Genomic DNA, 20,784 nt, shown 5'->3' with positions numbered 1-20,784 from the left:
TCCTCTCATGGCTCAACAAAGCCTCTTATTGCCTTCTTCCATATGTTAGAATACGAAATGCACGTTGGAAGACCTCCATTTGCTAACAACTATTATCTATAACATGTAGCATGACCCGCTGTTAGTGAGAGATTTCTAGGGAAAGTTTAAATGAGCCGGCAGATGTTTGGTATTTTTTCCGCCACACAGCTGATTTGAACTGGGACACCTACTGTGGAAAAAACATATGGTAAGTCAACTGATGGTTGTAGACACTGGAAACTGGCTAAGCACTTGCCCTCAAAACCAATAGATTAGCTTTGCCCGTGATCACATCCAGCTTTACGAAGACAAATCAAAGTGGCCCTCACTTCTCCATCTGCTGAGACCTTCTAGCACATGTTACCCACCAGGAGCCAACTGATTCCAGTGGCTCAGCAGTTCTCTGTGCCGTTCCCACAGATATTGGGCTTTGAGTTGACAGATCTAATTAGAGACAAGGTTCAGGCCCAAGCCTCTGATGAAGTAAGATACAAAGGATCTGCACGCTAATACCTTTGGCCCCTGCTGCTTATATAATCATGCACTACATGAAGTTCTCAGCTTACCATTTTCCTCCGAGCGATTTTGTGTCATGAGGTGCATGTAGAAAGTCGACCAATGCTGTGGGAGGCAGAGGGATGCTGTCACTTAAAAAATTAAAGCCGGTGACTTCACTTAAAAACATAATAGAGAGGCTAAATTATGGAAATTTGAACAACCGAAGGGGAGAGGTGGAGAGGGAGACACAAGCTGCGGCTTCATCCTTCAGAGGCTGCATTTGAAGAATGATTGCGTCACTGCAGTGCAAGTAGACTGTCCCATTTTCGAAGGCTCCTTCAAATACAGCCAACACATGCGTCCTTCCATCCCCCAGAGACGAAGGCTCCAACAGGTGGATCCTTCCCGACCCGACTTATCCCAGGATTCATCGTTCTTCGTTTTTCAAACAGCTACCTCTACACATGTTAGAAAACAAAAGGGGCGTAAAACTATCTTGTCGCGTCCAACTTCAGCTCTGTTACTAGGCAACCGCAATAAGATGGGACAAGCCCATAATGAGAAAACCTCTGTAGACCAGACCGTCTCATCACAGCCAATGGAGGAGGTCGTTTAGACCACGTCCTCCAAAGGATGCAGCAACTGAATTGAGACGCAACTTTATAAAGGTTTTATACATGTCAGGTTATAACCTTTAACCCAGTATTTGTGTAATTCTATCAACTGATATTACACAAGCATATTGAACTCTGTTACACATATTACTGCTGTATAATTGACATTGTTTCACTTTTATGACCAGTGGCTTGTGATGGTCAGTGCTAGCTATCATCAAATTCTACGAAGGGGATACCACATAACTGACATTAGTTTTGACTGGAAAATGACCCAATAATTATCATGTTATTATATAAGATTGTGACTTGTTACCAAAGTGGCCGCTGTTCAGCAAAACTTACACCGTCTTGCTTTAGAGATTTAAGTGAGTAAACGGGTGAAGCGAAGTCATACATCACACCAGCCTGAGACATATCTCACTCAAGCATAGAGTTGTCACTTGTAATTGAGTTCTACAATATTGCATTGCTGGCTTCACATGGGGCCTCATTTCTGAGGAAATGCCCTGCTTCATTACAGGAGCTTCCTGAGTTTCTGCTTTGGCTTCTTTTTTCGTTTTTAAAGCCAGGATCTAAGACTTCTGCTTCCAAAACAAAAACAGGATGAGGCCTCCTGTGGTGCATCTGGAAAAGCTGCTTGCCGACATTCACAGGAAGTGGCAGTGGATCCTGAAAGCAAACAACTGAACAATACCCAAACAGAAGCAGAAAGCCCGTTTCATGTTTGTGGGACAGAACACACATTGTTTGAATAAATCCGAAAAAAACAGATAGTTCACGGATGGCTCGAGATGACTCGTGTCACAAAAAGGTGAAAATTGGCAACTTGAAGGAACAAAGCGACGAGAGACATGTTTATTGTGATTCACTTTTCTTTACACGCTATGGGGATGTCAGAAAAAACGTAAATTGGGTTTTCAACATTGACAATGCCAGAGTTTATAAAAGCAGGGACACTGGGCTTATCATACTTTATGTCCAGTAAACTATATTCCTCTTCCTGTTGCTTTTATTGGTGTGATAAATCAGAGCTGTCATCGCTACGAATAAAATCTATTATATTCCCCGACCCCTTTCTATTTTGTTACCGTCAAACCATCACAAGTTTTGCTCAGGACTGAGGACGAGGTGTCTGGTTGTTTCTTTTTCATTTGTGTTTATGTGTATACAAAATGATTCAATGAGATTTTTAGGTGGTGGAAATGTAAAACTGTTACCGCAGGGAGATTTAAAATCAATTCAATCAATCGATATGACGCTTCTGGACTCCAAGCAAAAAGGAAAAGTGCGCTCACAGATTAATGTGACAAGTCCGCTGCTTACCAATTTACAGGTTTTGTTCTCCTTCTTTTGTTTCTTTGCATTCTGCAGCCGTTACTTTTTATTCATCAATGCTGCCAGCAGCCAGTGTCTGAAGCATTATGTTTTCAGGTTGTCTGTCCATACGTACGTACATTCTTATGAACACAATATCTCAAGAACACCTACAGGGATTTTCTTCAGATTTGGTGCAATTGTTTGGTTGAACTCAGGCATTAAGTAAAAAAATGTTGGTGATAAAATGTCAAAGGTCAAGGTCGCTGTGAACTTACAAAGCATAATTATGGCCTTGTGAGTACAACAGCTTAGGAAAATCTTTGTACAAAAGTTTACTTACTTTTTTTACTTAAAAATAAACTGATCTGATTTTGGGGGTCAGAGGTGAAAGGTCAAGGTCACAGGGGTCATATGTTCTTGTGAACGTGATAAATGAGGAAGACGCTTAGGGAATTTCATTACATCTGGCACAAATATTCACTTGGACTCAAGGATGACCTGATTAGAAGGTCAAAGGTCACGGTGACCTCATATGAGTCTGGAAGAAAATGTATGTAGACTGAAACTGCAACTGTCGGCACTAATTCTTGTTTTAATCCAATTTAACACCCAACATTAAATGTTGGTGGTGACATTATCTGATACTCAAGCCTCACACTAATCACTGATTTTAGACTTTACACTTCTCCCAAGTATTTGGTGAAATATCAATTCAACACAACAAATGTCATGATAAGCCACCGTGATAAGCACAGTCGCTTAGTTTTAACACTGAGACCTTCAAACCGGTAATATTTTGAGGGCATGATGGGCGTAAACAGAGAAAATAATGGCCGAGCGATAAATAGGCAGCTATTAATTTGAATAATTAAAATTGGGGAGACATTTCCGCTGCCAAGGACAACAGTGTCAAAGCGATGGACACATTGACGATATATCGGAGCCTCAATGTGACTCTGTTTAGTCTCTTGTGGATCGAGGAGCAGGATGAGACGACTCAGGCTTCTCACACACTCTGACATTACCCGTGCACCTGCCACTCCACCAGTGCCTTACATATAGTTTCCCTGCTCACACTGCAGTGCACTGTGGGGATAAAACCAACCCAGCATGTGCAGCACATGTGTAAACTGTGTGCTGAGGCAGTTAACATGCACAAAGCAAACCCTGACGGACACAGATGTGAAACTGTGTTGAATCATTCTTACTGAATAACAGTAAGTTGAAACAGATAGATGAGAATATAATATAACTTAAAATACTTTGACTGTGTGGATCCAATTGTAAGATGATGCCATTTAATACATTATAAACTACAATCATCTCTTGTGAAGTACTTTCTGACTTGCTCTGTCAAAGGTACTATTTCAAATAAACTTTACCTCCACTATATTGATAATTACAGAAAAAAATGTATTAAATTGAATTGATCAAAACACCAATTACTTCAATGTTGCTTTAAAGGTTATCACTGCCTTCGAATGATAAAAGATACTCGGTTATTGGATGTTCAATTTGATCCGGACAAGCAGGCTTGTCACAGAGCTGTACGTGAGGGAGGATAATCACTGCTCTTAGAAATGCTGGTGGCCCCCGTCTCTCGGACCATTACCTCTAAATATAGCTGCTGGCCATTGGACTGTGTTATCCACTGTGCGTGTGTGTGTGTGTGTGTGTGTGTGTGTGTGTGTGTGTGTGTGTGTGTGTGTGTGTGTGTGTGTGTGTGTGTGTGTGTGTGTGTGTGTGTGTGTGTGTGTGTGTGTGTGTGTGTGTGTATTGCTGTGGGAGGTGAGCTCTGTAGTTTCTGAGTTTATGGCACTATTACATCCACCTGAAAAACTGCATCACCGTCCATAATATTTGTCCAGCAGTTCTGCCCGTGGCTCTTGGCTTAAATGTAACTCATGTCACTGTAATTGTGCCAGCAGCCGCTAAGTCACGGTGAATTCCCCAAAAAACCACCTGGAAAGCCCCCATTAGTAAACGCGTCATGCTCATGTCTGGAGAATGTGCTTGTGCATTTGAACGCTTCTAAGTTACGGGTTTGTGCTACTGTCTCCAACAATGGTAAATCTGAAACGTCCGGGCTCATTGCTATCTTGAATAACAATTTACACCCAACTCCTCCAACAGCAACACAACACAAAAATATAAAGTGATAGAAGGGAATTTGTAACAAATCATCAAAGCATGCAAATGGTAAGTTTCGATACCATCAAACCACAGATGCCGTGTCGGAGATCCGCAGCCGTGATTAAATGTTCAGCTGAGGTCTGTGGTCATGTGCCACGGTTTGAGAAATACTTAATTCTATATGCTTGCAATTTCTAGAATAAATTTCACTAATGTTTATATGGTGCACATAATTCTTCCCGCCTGACAGTATAATTCTTCATGGTATAAAAATATTAGAATGTGTACCCAGTAAATACAAATTATTTACAGCTCAACGATGATGATTCTTTCATTTTGAGCTACATTACAAATATGAATATATTTAACACTACTAAATTTTGCTTAGAGTGAAAGGCTGATAAATTAGAAAATATATATCTTTTGCAAAATCAATGAAAACGGAGTGGTCTTACTGGTCTAATTTTAAAACAAAAAGATGACTTCCCCTCATTGTCATCACTGATTTACATGATCCACAATTAGCTGGTCATTTTAGAAATAATACACTGGCGTGAGTCAGGGCTCAGCAGCTCAGACGTCCACGTCAGAAAGAGAAAAGAATATCACCCCAAGACATTTTCCCTCTGACTCTGAATGATTTGATATTTTTACTATTTCAGCTGCGTCAATGGCTGAACCTTTCGGCCACTAGTGGGCAGCGTCATAAACCACTGTCAATTATTACCTTCTTTAAATTATTTATAGCAAACATGAAAGTAAATCAGTCTACACATTCAACAGACACAATTACATTAGCACTCATCTGAAGTTGTGTTTTTGATGACCTGGTAAATGACACTGTTTTAGACTTTCAGCTCTATAGTTTGGTCACCATCAACTTAGATTGATTGTTTTGCAAGTAAATAAACTGCAAAATGTTCGTCACTGAGTTGGCAATTTTGCCTGTTTTCCATTTTGACCCTAAAAACCAAAACTAGTTAGAAGTTAAAAGAGTTCAAGTTCAAAGAGACTAACATGCAGGGGCGTTTCAAGGGACTTTGGGGGCCCCGGGCAGAAGGGACCTTGGGGACCGACATCAAACTGAAGTCTCCTGTATTGGCCCCCCTGCCAAAATATGCATCATAGAGGAGAGTGAAGCTCTAGAGAAAATATTCAGTGGTTTCAATATGACAGACCTTTTTCACTTAATCACATTTTTCAGATTCATGTAGACTTAAATATAAATGTTTGTGTGCATTCAGTGTGTATATGTAGACACAATGGGGTTGTCCATTATTAGACCTTCCTCAAATGGTATTATTTTTAAATGAATATCCAACAAAAGTCTTTGTGCATCAGGAAGGAACAATCACCAGACTGTTTATACATGCCAGATAAGACTGGAGGGGTTATAGTCCAGGACACGCACATGTACTGTACATTATTACACAATTCAAACATAAGTCCCACTAAAATGAACCATATTCACAAATGCTCTCGTAAAACTCCACAAATCCAGCCTATGCTGACTTGAGATTTAGGAGGAAATAAGGGGTATTAGATTTACGTTGATGCTTATGTAACTGTCCTGCAGGGATTTTATTACTGCACCTGCACCCACTACTCATCCAGCTTTGTGGCTTTATGCTCCAGCAGTCATCTGAAAATAATGAAGTTATTGTTCGACAGCGGGTGACAATCATACAGTGAACTGCTGGCTCCTGATCCTGTCCAACACCAAAGAGTGTGGAATCAGTGGTTACAAATCCCATTTAGTTGAAACAAAACATAATCCGCTTAGCAAGTGAAACTTAGCTTATTAGTCAGTCCTCTATCACCCCATTAAGAGGACGACTGAGGATTACGTTCGCTCTGTGTCAGCGTCAAGGTTTCCATTTATAGCCAAGGGTCCATTGTGCCTGTGATGAGGTCCACGTCATTCCCCCTAATTATCTTCTATTGCAGATGAGAAAATGCAAAGCATCAAAGGGGATCAAGCAAATTACAACACAAATACCAGTGGTGGGATAGCTTGAGGTGACTCATCATGCTATAATGCCTAATGGTATTTGTTAAAGGGTCGACAAAGATATTGGCAGTATACGCTCAACAACATAACCACCTCTGAGAGCAAGCCAATATCTCCCAGGTCTCAGGTTGTTTGTGTCATTGCATAACAATAAAATCTGATTGAAGGTCTCATTCACTTGTTACAGTAACTTTCATTTGCATTGGAGCGACAAAATCTTTGCTTAGTTGAAATTACTTTTTATGTCATTGTACAGTGTATTAAAAACCAAATGAAATCCAGTTAACATTGTACCAGAAGTTCAAAAGAATAGTATTAATAACAGATGTGTTCAGGTTTAAGTAACGTCTACACAGCATAAGCAATGATTGCCGCGACAACATACATGTTTATATTACAGTCCACATGAATAAAATTGAGATTTGTTGGACTAATTTTAACAGCCAAACACATTTGTGACGTTATTTCTACAATGAACATCAAACTTTGTTCAGAAGGTTTGTCCCAACAGTCTTTCCAGAAGTACAGAGGGTTTGTAAGTGATCAACAAAAGTGTATTAAAGTTGATTAAAATTGATTGAATGAATATTCAAAATGAGATTCGCTCTTTCTGTCAGGCACCTGTAGGAATTGTTAGCGTCAATTCTAAAAGCTTATTTTACTTCCATTGCTGCAGGGAAGCTGTAATTTATCCTGTTTCGTGACCCAGGACCAACTTACTCGTTTTGCAAAGCAGTGTCAAGTGGTGCCAAATATCTTTGCTTGTCACACACCAGTGAGTGGACGTGTAAGTGCAGCACAACTGCACATCAATGCAGTGAACATATTCCTTAAGGTCTCTGTTAGTTCAAGCTTTCAAACGACGGCTCAGCTTGGGTTTGTCAGACTGACTGAGAGACGTGTTTTGTACCTTCCAGCTCCATGAAACACAGAACAGTAACTGGACTTGATTTCATTTGTTGGATAACTTCCTGTCTTATCAAATAAGTATCATTACAAATTGGCTCCGGACAAAGCTGCAGTAAACATTCATCACTTGACTGATTGAAATTATTGCCGCAGATGGAAATGAATGATCATGAGAGATTCCCATCAATAACATTTGTAATAGTGTGACCCGCTGTACTTATTATCATTAGGTGGTCACATGGGACAACCTGGGACATTATTTGATATATTTTATGTCTGGGCTCATGCAGAGGTGTGATCCCAGCCGCTATCATCAGGTATTTTTCAACTAACTGTTAGTGAAGATGCCTTGTGGCCAAACCACAAAGTGGATTTCTTCGTCGTGATTTGATAAAACAGCTTGATCTTTAATCTGTTAAGTGGAATAAAAGCAACATTAAGTCACTGCTAAAATGATGAACTATACATCAAATAGGATTACGCATGATTCAATAAGGTGATAATTAATTCCAGGAAAACTGTACCAATGCCTGTGACATTAATTATATGTGGAAAAATGAAGGCTCCTGACAAGAGAGAGAATACATATGATGTTGCAGTTGATAGAACAAAAAGACAACAATAGAGAATATTAAACTCACAGAACTTGTCATAACTTGACATAAACAGCTTTTGCTACAGTTTAGAAATTCCTCATAATGACAGAGACACTGAGGACTGCAGCTGAGATAACAAGTGGAGAGTATTCATCCCTTAAGAGCCGGTTTGTGCACTGAAAAGAAAGACATCCGTGTTTTGGCCTGTCATCACAAAGACTCAATATTAAAAGGAAAACACTAAAATCAAAAACAGTGACCAAAATAACTTTGGCAGTCACTGCATGTTGGTCTCTTTAGAACAAGAGTAAAAAAAAAATTAAAAGATATATTGCCTCCTCATATGGATGAAAAGAACCTTTCAGCCATAACTTCTTATTAATTTTGCTGGAGATAGTAAGGTCACGACTTTCCAGCCGAGCCTGCTGTGATGGATGAGAGGGAGCTCACTTTAAAGCCTCTCCATTACTGTGTCTCAGCGGTGGTGAGCCAGTTAGATTGTGTAAGAGAGGATTGGTATCTTCCTATAAGCATGTAAACAAATAACTGGCACACATGTCCATGAGGAATACATGTTCTCCCTTAGGGAAAATAACTGGTGAGTGATATGGGTATAAAAGCAGTAAATACTACCTAAGACTTCCCCAACAGCAAACGCAGAACAAACTCAGAAAGAAAAATTCCCCACCCAAGATCTGTGTGAGGCACGGCGGGCATTTGTGCAGTCCGCTTGTCTGATTGTCTAAACTGGTTTGTGTATAGATTTGAGTTGCAGACTTGGTTCAGAGTCGCCACGTGGGAATACAAATACTTCCAGACAAGTGTAATGTGGGTTTCTAATTAGTTCCACTGAGGTTAAGATGCTGGAGAGCAGATAGCAGGGATTCAAAAACCTTGTTTTCCGAAGGTCCGGCTCCAAATGGAGAATTGTATTTAACCTCAATTTCTTAGAAACTAACCTTATTTTTCCAAAATATCACATTAACCGAACAAGATGAAGGCAACTAACAGCATTTGTCACACTTGAGGACTCAGAGCTCTGTTCTTTGGCTTTAACACGCACGAATGGATAAATTGAATTGTAGCTGCTATGAATAAAAAACGTGTTATTGGCTTCGCAGATGGCAGATGGAGAAGCTTAGACATATCTCGGTGTCAAAGTGTGAAATTTACTGAGCGGAGAATGAGTGGTAGGATGGGCCCTGAGGTCTGAGGCTGGAGCACAGTGTTAAACAAACAGAGCGCTGCATAAACAATAAAATAAATAGAGTTATGAAGAATAGATTTCAAGACTTTGACTCCAGTGGATCAGATTCGATTTTCTAGCTTCACAAAACCATTACCCTCCAATAATTATTCGTGTTGGTACTTGTTTTCTGCTTTGTATGGAAATGGTGTGGTATGTGCCCGGAGGCCCTTCTCTGTTTAAACCGGGTCTCTCTGAGACTCTCTGGAACAGACAGGGATAGAGTCACATCACAGAGCAGGAAACCAGAGAACAAATTGCTCTCGTGTTTTAGTCTATCCAGAAATCCCACAGCACGACAATCCACCTTCACTGAAAGGTTACAGCCACTATTTCCACGTTTCCAAGAAATTAGATGACAATATTATATTTATGTGATGTTTTACCTTCTCTTTAGTCAATTTTGCTCTGTGTTTTTTTATGACACATTCATACTATAGGTAGCCTATGTGGGTTTACATACTATAAAACTTACTTATATTCTTTTTCTTTTGATATTACTTTTAAATTGTGTTATTCATCTGCTGTCTTTGATTTTAGATTACATTGAATTCATTTGCTTCTTGTCTTTGATGTTTTGAAGTCTTTTTTTATTTGTTCTCTTGATGAAGCCCTTTGTAACAGCTGTTCTGAAAGGTGATATATAAATCAAGTTATTATTATTATTATTGTTATTATTATTTGTAAAAAACAACATTCAACGGCTTTCAATTACACTAAACTCTTGCTTCATGCGCTTCTATAAATGTGAACTTGATGCAGGCTCTGAAAGTACATGGAAAGTTCTTCAGTTTGACATTAGTATTTGGATCTCGGATAGTGATAATGTCTTCCATATACTTTAAGTTCAAAACCAAATGATGTCCACTGAGCAGCAGAAGGCAATGAAAGTGCAACTCATGACCGTTCACAACGCCTACACTGCCATAATAAAGCTGAGGCTGATGCAGCAGGGAAATTAATGAGGTGAAAGTAAATAAATGTACATGCAATATACAGTGCAAAGAATATCACAGTCAGTTTATGGGAGCAGCAGGAGTCATAAGTGGGAGTTTATAGATGTAAATTACATCATTCCCCCTGGAACATCTGTCACTGCAGGCAGCAGAGGGTATTTTCTTACATAAAGGTTATCTAGCCAACAGCTGTCCGACATGCACCAGCATCTCAGGCTAAAACAATGGTTTGTCACTCACACCTCCAGCCACCTGTTACTGCTGCAGTAACTGCAGCTATTGTTGTTTACCCCTGAAAAAGGTTTTGTGGACTCAAACACTTCACCCGCCCCTCCATCGGCATAATGGTGAGTTGATAATGAGTGAATTTTCATTTTGGGGTGAACAATGCCTTTAAGGCTGTGTAGGAAATCCGACTGTTTCCTACTTTACAGTATAGAGAACTATATAGTGAGCTCATTGGGAAAATAAAACGAAAAAAACAGTTTTCAGACACTACGTTTGCTGGTGCAAAATCCCACCGTACATTTTAAATGTTAGTATCTTAGTATTCAAACTTTAAGGTTAGAAACATATTGAATGACAATCTTTAAATGTAGATATAAACTTGTTTCCCACAGCTTGTGCTGCGATGGGCTGCTCTGCTCACATTTACATTTATACGACACGTCAAGCTGTTTCTGCTGCGCTCTCTTCTCTCCGCCGCGAGCGCAATGCATGATGGTACATACTGCTCGCTTAGTAACCATCGGTTGTACTCTACTTTTCATGATGCATTGTGAGAAACAATGAGTGCGCTATATAGGGTATAAAAAAACTTCGGACAGCACTACAAAATGGCGAACTCACTATATACTGATGAGAGAGTGTTTTCGGACAAAGGCTTAGTCAGCCTTATTGTAGCTAAGCCCAGTTGAAGCAGCCCTTTAACACACAATCAGAAACACAACTGAATCAGGTTCTGTAAACAACGTGTTTACGGTATTTGTGAGCTCTGAAAGACGTCACATTTGTCGATCTGAGCTGGATCTCACTTTTGAAATGTGAGGAGGGCCAATGGTTTTGCAGGGAGCGCACCTGCACCTCTACCGGCCGCCTATACAAAGACCAGAGAGGCTCGGATCACACGCGGAGGGAGTGTGGCGTCATTCTCTGCTCAGGACACTATAACTCTTCTATATCTTGTTGTTGGGTGTCATATCAACCTATAAAATCTTGTATACCCTTTAAATGTGTCTTCTTGGTTGTAAAATATGATGAAGCACAGTAGACAACACACAAGGTTACTATGGACAGTTGCAGTGTCATAGCAGGAGTATGAATCTGGCCCCTCGTGACAAAGCCTCTTGCAGATAAAACATCTGACAACATGAACAATGTCCCGTCTCCAAGGAAGTATTTAATTTACAAGCTGTTCAAATGATTACTCACACAACGTTCTGATCGTATTAATGCAGCGCTGATGTGATGTGATCCCAGCTCTATTAAAAAACATTTCATTCTGAATCCATTTCACGCGCTGATGGACACCATTCCGCGGCGCATCGGTGGGAGACAGAAGGATATTCGGGGAAATGGCCGCACACGGGTTAATAATAAAATCAACTCAGTCCAAAAATGTCAGCAGGAAAGAAAAGCACTCCGATATGATTCAGTCGGACAAATCCACAGCAAGCTCAAAAAACAGTCTTAGTCACTCTGTTGGAACATTTTTATTTATTTAATTAGTTTTGGTGATTAAATAAAATTCCCATTGATAGAAATCCTCCTGAAATTGGCTGACTTCAGTGCTCTGTGGAGTTTAAGTGCTTCATTAGTTTGCCATCCTCCTTCCGCAGCAGCGAGGAGATCACTCCTGCACCCTGCTGAGCCTCAACCATCGGACTGGAATAGCAAATGCAAGGGTTTTTAGTGCGTCAGCAGATGAAAAGAAAGCTCCAGCCCTCTGGAAGGACGGCTGTGGAAGGCGTGGCGCCATAGGCCTGTACACATTGTAAAGCATAGCGCGTCTCACCTTTGGTCTTCATCCCCACAAATAATGTATCGGACAAGGATTACGCTGCTCGAGAATGTGAGAAACACAAGTAATGAAAGGACATGTTCTGAGAGAGAACCTCACAAAAGACATCCAGCAGAGATCCAACGCTCCTAGAAATAGTTCATCTGACCTCTAACAAATGTGTAACAAATCACAGAGGAGAAACGCCTTTGAAGAGATTTCATGTTCTACGCCACAGATGAAGATTTTAAATTTGAGGTTTATTCATCTTCAAATGATACAATTATTGCACAAATACACATCAAAGATGAGTCACCACTGCTGCTCGACGTTTCAAACAGTAAATCTTTTATAACAACACAGGTTTAAAATGGTTTCTAACCTTAATTTACAGTATAAATCCAAATATCAACGTTATCGTGAAGATCAGTATCCAGGTCGCCTGACAAATGATGAGGCTGTCACCTAGAGAAGGTCATCGAGAGAAAAATAGACTCTCTGACAGTGAAGCTGTCCTTTAGAGGTGGAATACAAAAATACTGGTAACTTGATCTGGGAAGACACTGCCAATAACACTGTGAATAGAAAAATATCTCAAGGATTCTCCTACGTCAGAGAGTGTTACGTAACTATATAAATATTAAACCGGCTGATGCCCTGTCATTGATAAATTTGCAGTAACAACCATAACAGATATGAAGTGTTAACCCTATAGAAGGATGCTTTTGTATTCACTTCAGGAGCATATAAAAGGGATATGATCCCTTTTGGGTGACAGCATGACCGCAAATCATCTTCACAAACATTCAAAATGCAATCGTGAGACAAAAAGGGGAAAAAAAGTCCGTAAGTGAAACGGATGGGACGACAATTATCTCATGACCTTCACCCAAGAATGGGGGCTTCAACACTGGAGGGCACGGACGTTTGGGTCTGGTGTTTTCAATTTCCTGCTCCGTTTCCCAATATTTCTTTTTATTTAACTTCTATTTCTATACCTCTATTGCTGTGGAGCAGCTGAGAGACGATGCAGGCAGATGTTACAGCAGCCTGATGTGATTTGCAATGATGTGACGTGTTCTATAGGGAGCGCAGGGAGCATTAGTGATAAAGCTGATGAAGGTTAAGCCACTTAACGGCATCCGTGGAGACGAACATGGGTGGAACAGTCATGGGTCGATTTATCTATTAACTATTCAATCGAGGCTCTTGCAGTAGCATCCGAGCAGATTTTACGCCTCTGACCTGCGTTGATTTCTCTGCGACGTTTTGTCAAATTGACAGAAAAGGTGTTATTTTAAAGAGCACATATGGTTCTGGGGTGAAATGCTCTCTGATGGATGTGGATTTTCATAAACAAACGTACAGGGACGGCGCTGTCGGTCGGTTCACCACTTAGGTAGGGTGGGTTGATATGACATTTTCTACAGAAATGAGTGGTTTCCAGATCTTTCCTAATGATTTTGTTGCTCCCCTGACTCAATCATCAACATGGGAGCATGTCGATATTCCCATCCAGCTAAAACCCCACTGTACTTTAGTGCAGCCTTACAGAGCCGCCAGCGAGTCTGTGCACTATGCCAACAAATATTTTCATATGCACACAATAGACTTTTTTGCTTTATGAAGCCATATGCTGAGTAAATTTAATTCTATTTGTTCATTCATTCACGTCCATTTGAGTAATTCCCAGGCTTGGCATGTGTTGGAAACACAGTCCTCCCTCCAGTTCACCTCCGCGGTGGATTTGTTCTCTCTTGGTGAGATAACGCTACAAGAATTTAACACCGGAGACGCCAGCGACTCACTTCACTGCCTTCTATGGCTGCGTGTACGTGTGTTAGAAGTGATCTCCGCGCTAACCTCAATAACCGACTCAAATGACCAGAGCGTGCTTGGACCTTTGATTCCATTAAAAAAGAAAAAACATACATTTTCACAAAAATATGAAAACAGAATGAAGGTTATCTTAAATAATTAAACAGTTGGTTCATTTAATGAGATGGAGAATGTCCAATAAACTATTCGTCAAATTCACTGAATATTAGATTTTTTTTCTTTAATACAAGGGAACCTATTCTATTACTATTACAGGGTGGTAATCCAGATTTCAGTTCATTTTCAAAATGTTCTAATTACCTATAAACAGGAAAACATATGCTCCTTAATTTGGTTGACTCCAATAACTGCAGGGCACATCTCTGCGCTTACATCGAAAAACAAAGGTCCAGGCTACAGTGTGTTGTCATGGAAACTCATCTGTCATTCACCAGCAGACACGAGGCCCTGTGACTCTATATCTGCCATCAACGGACAGAGTTCACCCACCCTGGATGTGTCACTCACGTGTGTTTCAGTGTAAATCATACGGTGACAATTTCGAAGGCGTTAAAATTGTCTCCCCAGCAATCAATCAGGATTACAGCTCCATGAGGTGCGAGCTAACACGTTTTCAGCTCTGTGCATGCACCCACAGAAATGCATGTGGTATGGGTCAGGGAAGAAGGTGTGGATCCGGATCATATAGGGCTGATCTAGGAGGGTTTTTTTCACTTTCTTTAACATTTAGAAGAGTTTTCAACATTGTCCTTGATTTCTCTGAGAATAATTCATAGATCTTGGTGAAAAAAAAATCAAGCATGCCTACTGGAGCAGGACATTACACCCTTGAATGATAGAGTTTAGTTAAAAAATAACTACAGTGTAAGTGAAAACAGCATCCTGAATCATTACTCCCTCTTTCCATCACTTCCCATCTTGCTCCTGAGAGCCTGCACGTATAGGTACTCATACATACTGAACTAGTACACCGTTAGTAAAATCTGTATTCAGGCTGCGATCTCAGTGAATCAAAATGGGTAGAAGGGGATACATGGCTTTCACAGAACATCAACATCTAGTTAATGAACAACTTAAATTGCACTTCATGTAAATCTGACACACTTCACATTACCCGTGATACTAGAAACGAGACGTTCCTGTCCAAGTATCCAGAGGCTCAGAGGAGAGCTCATTTTCAAAATGAATCATAATCATACGTAGAGAAAACTGATTGCATTTCTAAAAAAAAAAAATCCCCCGATGATAGAGTGTTTCGCCTCTAATTAACCTTTCATCAGAAGTTTTAGCAGGAGTTACGCCTCCTTCTCCCTCCCTGATATTAAAGCACTGACCGAGAGCAGCTTGGAAACGACCCGCACAAGAGCATTCAAAGTAAGAAATATTAGTTGCTGGAGATCGGTTCAAATTGCATTGGTGGTTAAAGTAATAAATAACTGTGGTGTATGAATGTGGGATTCTGCTATACTGCGTCAATGCTCCAGACGTGAATGGACCAATGGGAGGCGATCTGTCTATTGATTGCTGGAATGTCTTTTTGCTCTCTTGTCTCCGCAGGGAGGTCAAAGCACCAAGTCAGCAACAGCACAACAGAACTGGTGCAGATGGAATTTCAGTATTTTGCCGTCAGATGTTTGTGTTCACTTTTCAACACAAAAACACATCGTCTCTTAAGTCATTACACAACCTGCTGCTGTATGAGCCATTCACGTCGCTCCAATTCAAAGAAACCATTAAGAACAACATGTTTCCACGGTTCAATTCAGCGAAGCTTTACCTCTTCCAGAGGGCCAATTATATTCTGACTCAAAAATCACCAAACTGGACAGCAGGCGCAGGATTTCATTGCCTCCAAAAAAACACAAGCACAGCTAGGAAAACTACAAGATTGTATAAAATCTTGTAGTGAAGAGAAAAAAAAAGGTTGATGCTGTAGATTTCCTTATTATATATACAACATTAATATTGTTGGGTAATGTAATATTGGAACACAAACTCCTTCGCTGCTTTATTTCTGTACTGACCTTAAAATGATTTTTCTGTGAAGAAGCTTTGTTCAAAATGTCATCACGGCAAATACTAAATGAAAACCAACGACACAATCCCTGTTTAGGATAATTACAAATGCCAAGGATCATTTGAGTAAATTCACAGGGATCTGATTAATGTCAATAATGGATTTTTTATTATCTGGAGTGAAACTGCATAATCGCACTGAAGTACGAAGGATCATCTTACTTATGCTAATTTCCTCTGCAAAGACAAAGATAAATCTGGTGATACAACAATTGTTTTGGTGGCAAAACCGCTACAAATCTGTCAACATGCCACTGGTTTTTTTAAATGATCTGTTCAAACCCACATTATGAAGCATACATGTTGGTTTCAAATCATGTGTCATAATATGTTTTAGCCATGTAAAGTCAGTAAGACATCAAGTTATATTGTGCTAATGGGGACCGCAGAATAACCTTATTTAACATTTAATATTTAAAGTTTAACCTTTAACAACAGACTGAGTTTATCCTATCTTGGACTCAGTGTATGTATTCAACATCTGGTATGAATCCCATATTCAATCCTGTAATCCTCTGATGTTCTCCACTTCACCTATGGGGAGCAGTTAACTCGCGCTGCCATCTGACCTGGTAATGAAATGTATAGATAGATTCAAGCTGTGTGATGCACTAAGAAATCTGTGAAAATAAAAATTCAGCTGGTGAGATGATGGACATAAATGCAGCATCTCCAGTGGGATTGCCACGGACAGGTTCTCCAAGAGGCCGCACCTACATGCAACACACAGTTTTGATGTCTTTTAAAGTTTGACATTCACTAGAGTTCAGTGTTGAATCAAATCAATCTAAGAGCAGAGTCCTTATCAAGCTTTGGCACAGAAATACATTCTTAATTTAGTTATTTTAGAATCATTATAAACTTGAATGGCACTCAAAGAGCACATATCTCTGCCAAGGCCCAACCATCCCATAATAAAAACACATTTAAATTCACCAGATGCCGAATTTCATTTGGGTCTGCACCAAATTACACACACTCAAAGGTCGTAGTTCCCTAAATATGCCTGTTTTTTAATCAGCATCCATTGATTATTCTGTAAGAATTTAACGAAAATGCTGAAAAATGCCCTATCTCACAAGGTTAAAGGAAGTGAAAAGAAAAAGTTCTCGGATCCGCCCCTTGACATTTCCTGACCCATTCCACATCCTTCCTTCAAGAATCCTGGGAATCTGACCACTAACATTTGTGTAATCCAGCTAACTAACAGACAGACAGATAATAACCTACTTGATGAGGGTTAAAATAAATTCTTCAACGTACTGCACAGATAAACACAGTCACTGTATTTTATAAGAACCTTTTCCAAAAGAGACGACTTCTGATGTTTTGCATTTTGCCGTCTCAGTGGAAAATAACTGCAGCTCCCAAAGAAACTCTGAGCTGTTTTCACTCTATTATACTGAAGAGCTGGTTCACGTCAGTGTAAGTTCTGAAGAAGCTATTTGATACGGGGAATTACTAGACTTCAGTCTGTCACTCTGTTGTTTTATGTCTCCAAACTCCACGTGTTCAATTCTAAACTTGAAGCTGCCATTGTTCTGGACAAGTAAATGAGGAGTGAAGAGGATTTTCATCCATCAAAATGTTTGCACTTTAAAAGATAAAAGGCAAAACACCCTCCTCAAAAAAGAACTTTCATTATTCATTTCTTTTATTATTATTGACAGTCACTAATGGTGAAACGTAAAGCAGATATTTTGAGAGTGGTCTACATATCAGGATAATGGTGTAAATATACGGTAAAGTAATCTGTCAGCTGGAAACTCCGTAAAACGTGCTGGGAGAAGTCAGATGGCTCGATAGTGGCCAAAGTCTGCATACCGGAGGAACTGTGGGTCCTTCCAAAATAAGATGATGAAGATAATAATAAAATGTCCAAGAAAACAGGAATGTAAACAGATCAATTCCCTCTCCCAAATAACAAGGCTGCTGGAGTTTATTATGGACCCATTCTGTCAGAGTTTGGCTCGTCTCACTTTGCTTCATCTTCATCTTACAATGTGTCTTTGAGTCCATTATAAGACTTTCCTGGTGTTTCATCTGACCGAGTACTTCATTGCAGAAGGAAGAAAACCATCAACAAGGTGTGTGGTTGGTAAAAAACTAATTTAACTCAACCAAACACATTTAATATATATTTTAAAGTGAAATAATGATTATGTCACCTGAGTTCAAGGAGGTTGAAGGAAAATAGACTCAGTCCAGCTCCTCATCATCATCAGATTAGAACTTTGAATCTAGATGTTGCAGCACTACAAACAAAAACAATCAAACACCGTCTCAGTGCATCTGCAGGACATTTGTTCCGAATCGATTCTTATTATCTCAACCAGGGATGTTGTGTTTTCATCCCTGTCCGTCTGTTTGTGTGTTGGTCTGTCAGCAGGATTACGTAAAAGCCACTGAATGATTTTCCCAAAAACAAGAAAGGAACTGTAAAATATATATCAAATTTGGTGCAGGTTGAATACATTTGAGGGGACTGTTGGGCCTTGGTGGAGGAAGGAAACATTCTTGTTTTGTGATTTGTGAACTATGAATCCCTGTCCTCTGCACCCATACGCATTGTGCTCGGAACAAGGAGCCCCTGTTTTTCCTCGTGGTTTCTTGATGAAGGTTTTTCTTTATCACCACTGAGGGCCCAATGTTTGAGTAAAATGGTTTTCATTTACAATCTCATAATGTTGTGAGGCCCGTTAATATTTTAATCAAGAGCTATAAACTTTAATAACACGCTTCTAACTGTTGGTCCCATTTCAATAAAGTCTTGCTTTATGTGTTTAAATATCAATTATCCATTGTTATGTATCCAAATTTAGTCAAACGATCCTATCAAAATGATTACGTTCACATCTTTATATCAGTGCTGCTGGAATAAAGCCTGAGTTAAAAATAAATATAGAACATTTCATCATTTCCAGTGCACATACAAGTCTGATCAAGCAATCAAATGGGTTTATATGGATTGAATTCATTTCTAAGTCTCCATTGATTTAAGATTTGTTTTGTCCTGCATCCCTACATGACAGCTTATTTTGGGAGTTAACTTTTGAGAGCGGAAAGAGTGAAGTCAAAAGAATAGATGATTTACTGAATCATCTATTTGGCACTAAACCACACAGAAAATGATGCAGACCACAATAATTAGTCTATCATCAGGGTTGTGGTGTTTAATCCTTAAACTAATTTTAAAAAGTCTATAAGCAAATGTGAATCTGTTAACACTGAGGTAAACCTGACACCCCTCTTTCCCTCCTCCTGCGGGCAGCCTGTCAAACCTGCCTCTGGGTAATTCCTACAGTTCAGCTGGACATTTGTAGTATGAGTGAATGTAGACGAGGGACATGGAAAAGGGGACATTATACAATGAGCAGAGATTTATGAAAGTTAAGTCAGTTTCACCTCGTGTGGCAGACGACAAACACCCTCTCCATTGCAACTGAGACACAGACAAATAAGGCGAGTGTGGTTCCTACTGAAAAGGGCAAAGTCTGTGCGGATCTGTACCGGAGACAGTGTGTATATGGAATCAATGATATCACTGCCTGCTTCACGGCCTCCCTAATTGAGGCAGGGATCAGGAGCCACTCAGTCCTCTCCTGTGGTTTCAAGCAAGAGCGACATTAAGCCAGAAACAAACAGCCTCATGGTCCCTGAAAGCAGTGACGATGCGGGCGGCTCAGAGGTGTGTGGTATAATGAGCAGCGTGTCCCTGCTTTGTCTGAGGAGAGACAAGCAGCGTCTCTGTCTCCAGTCGAGCTCTGTTTTCAATCAAGGTCGGCTCCCAAAAGCCTTTGCTGCTCGCCGCTCGGCATGCGTAAACACCACCTCCCCTCCTGAAGTGTTTACACGCTCATTTGTTACGACATGGGCTTTTTCCACATGCACGGGGTGTATTTAATTAAACTGACCCCCGGTTACGTTTCTTTCAATGAAAACAAATCAATTTGAAAGCTACAGATTTGTTGCACGCTTTGAAATTGCAAATGACAGGAGGAATCCAATGTGTCGGAGCACCTAATCTGTGTGGGCCCACTATAACCCAAACATGAAGGGAATTCCTTGAAGATGGAGGTGATAGGTTAGCAAACAGACAGACGTCCAGTGATTCAGGAGGGGGAAAAAGTCCTTCAGTTTACATGTGTTCATCCATTCATGACCACATGGGCAGCTTTTGTTGGAACATAAACATATTATGTTACTTAGATGAGAAAATACTGAATGTCCCTACAAGATCATTTCAGTTTAATTTGCTTTTTTCCAATGGAAATTATGAGACCCTTACGAGTCCTGTGGGCTATTATGGCCGTTTTTAAATGCTTCTGATTTTGCCTTTATGTACCACATTTATAAATGTTTGGTATCTTTTTTTTCCAGAACATTGTCTACATAATCAGACAATTCATTTTTTTACTTTGACATAATCTATCAACACACTGGATCCAAAAACATGTAAAAAACATCTACATCAACAGTTAAAAATAACAATAATGCATTGAGCTAGTTGGTAACTGTCAGATTTCACAAACTGCTGCATTTTTAAAAAGGTTCTACAATATCACA

This window comes from Hippoglossus stenolepis, chromosome 3, assembly GCF_022539355.2.
Source record: "Hippoglossus stenolepis isolate QCI-W04-F060 chromosome 3, HSTE1.2, whole genome shotgun sequence".
Classification (NCBI taxonomy): Eukaryota; Metazoa; Chordata; class Actinopteri; order Pleuronectiformes; family Pleuronectidae; genus Hippoglossus; species Hippoglossus stenolepis.
This window is presented reverse-complemented; position numbering follows the sequence as displayed.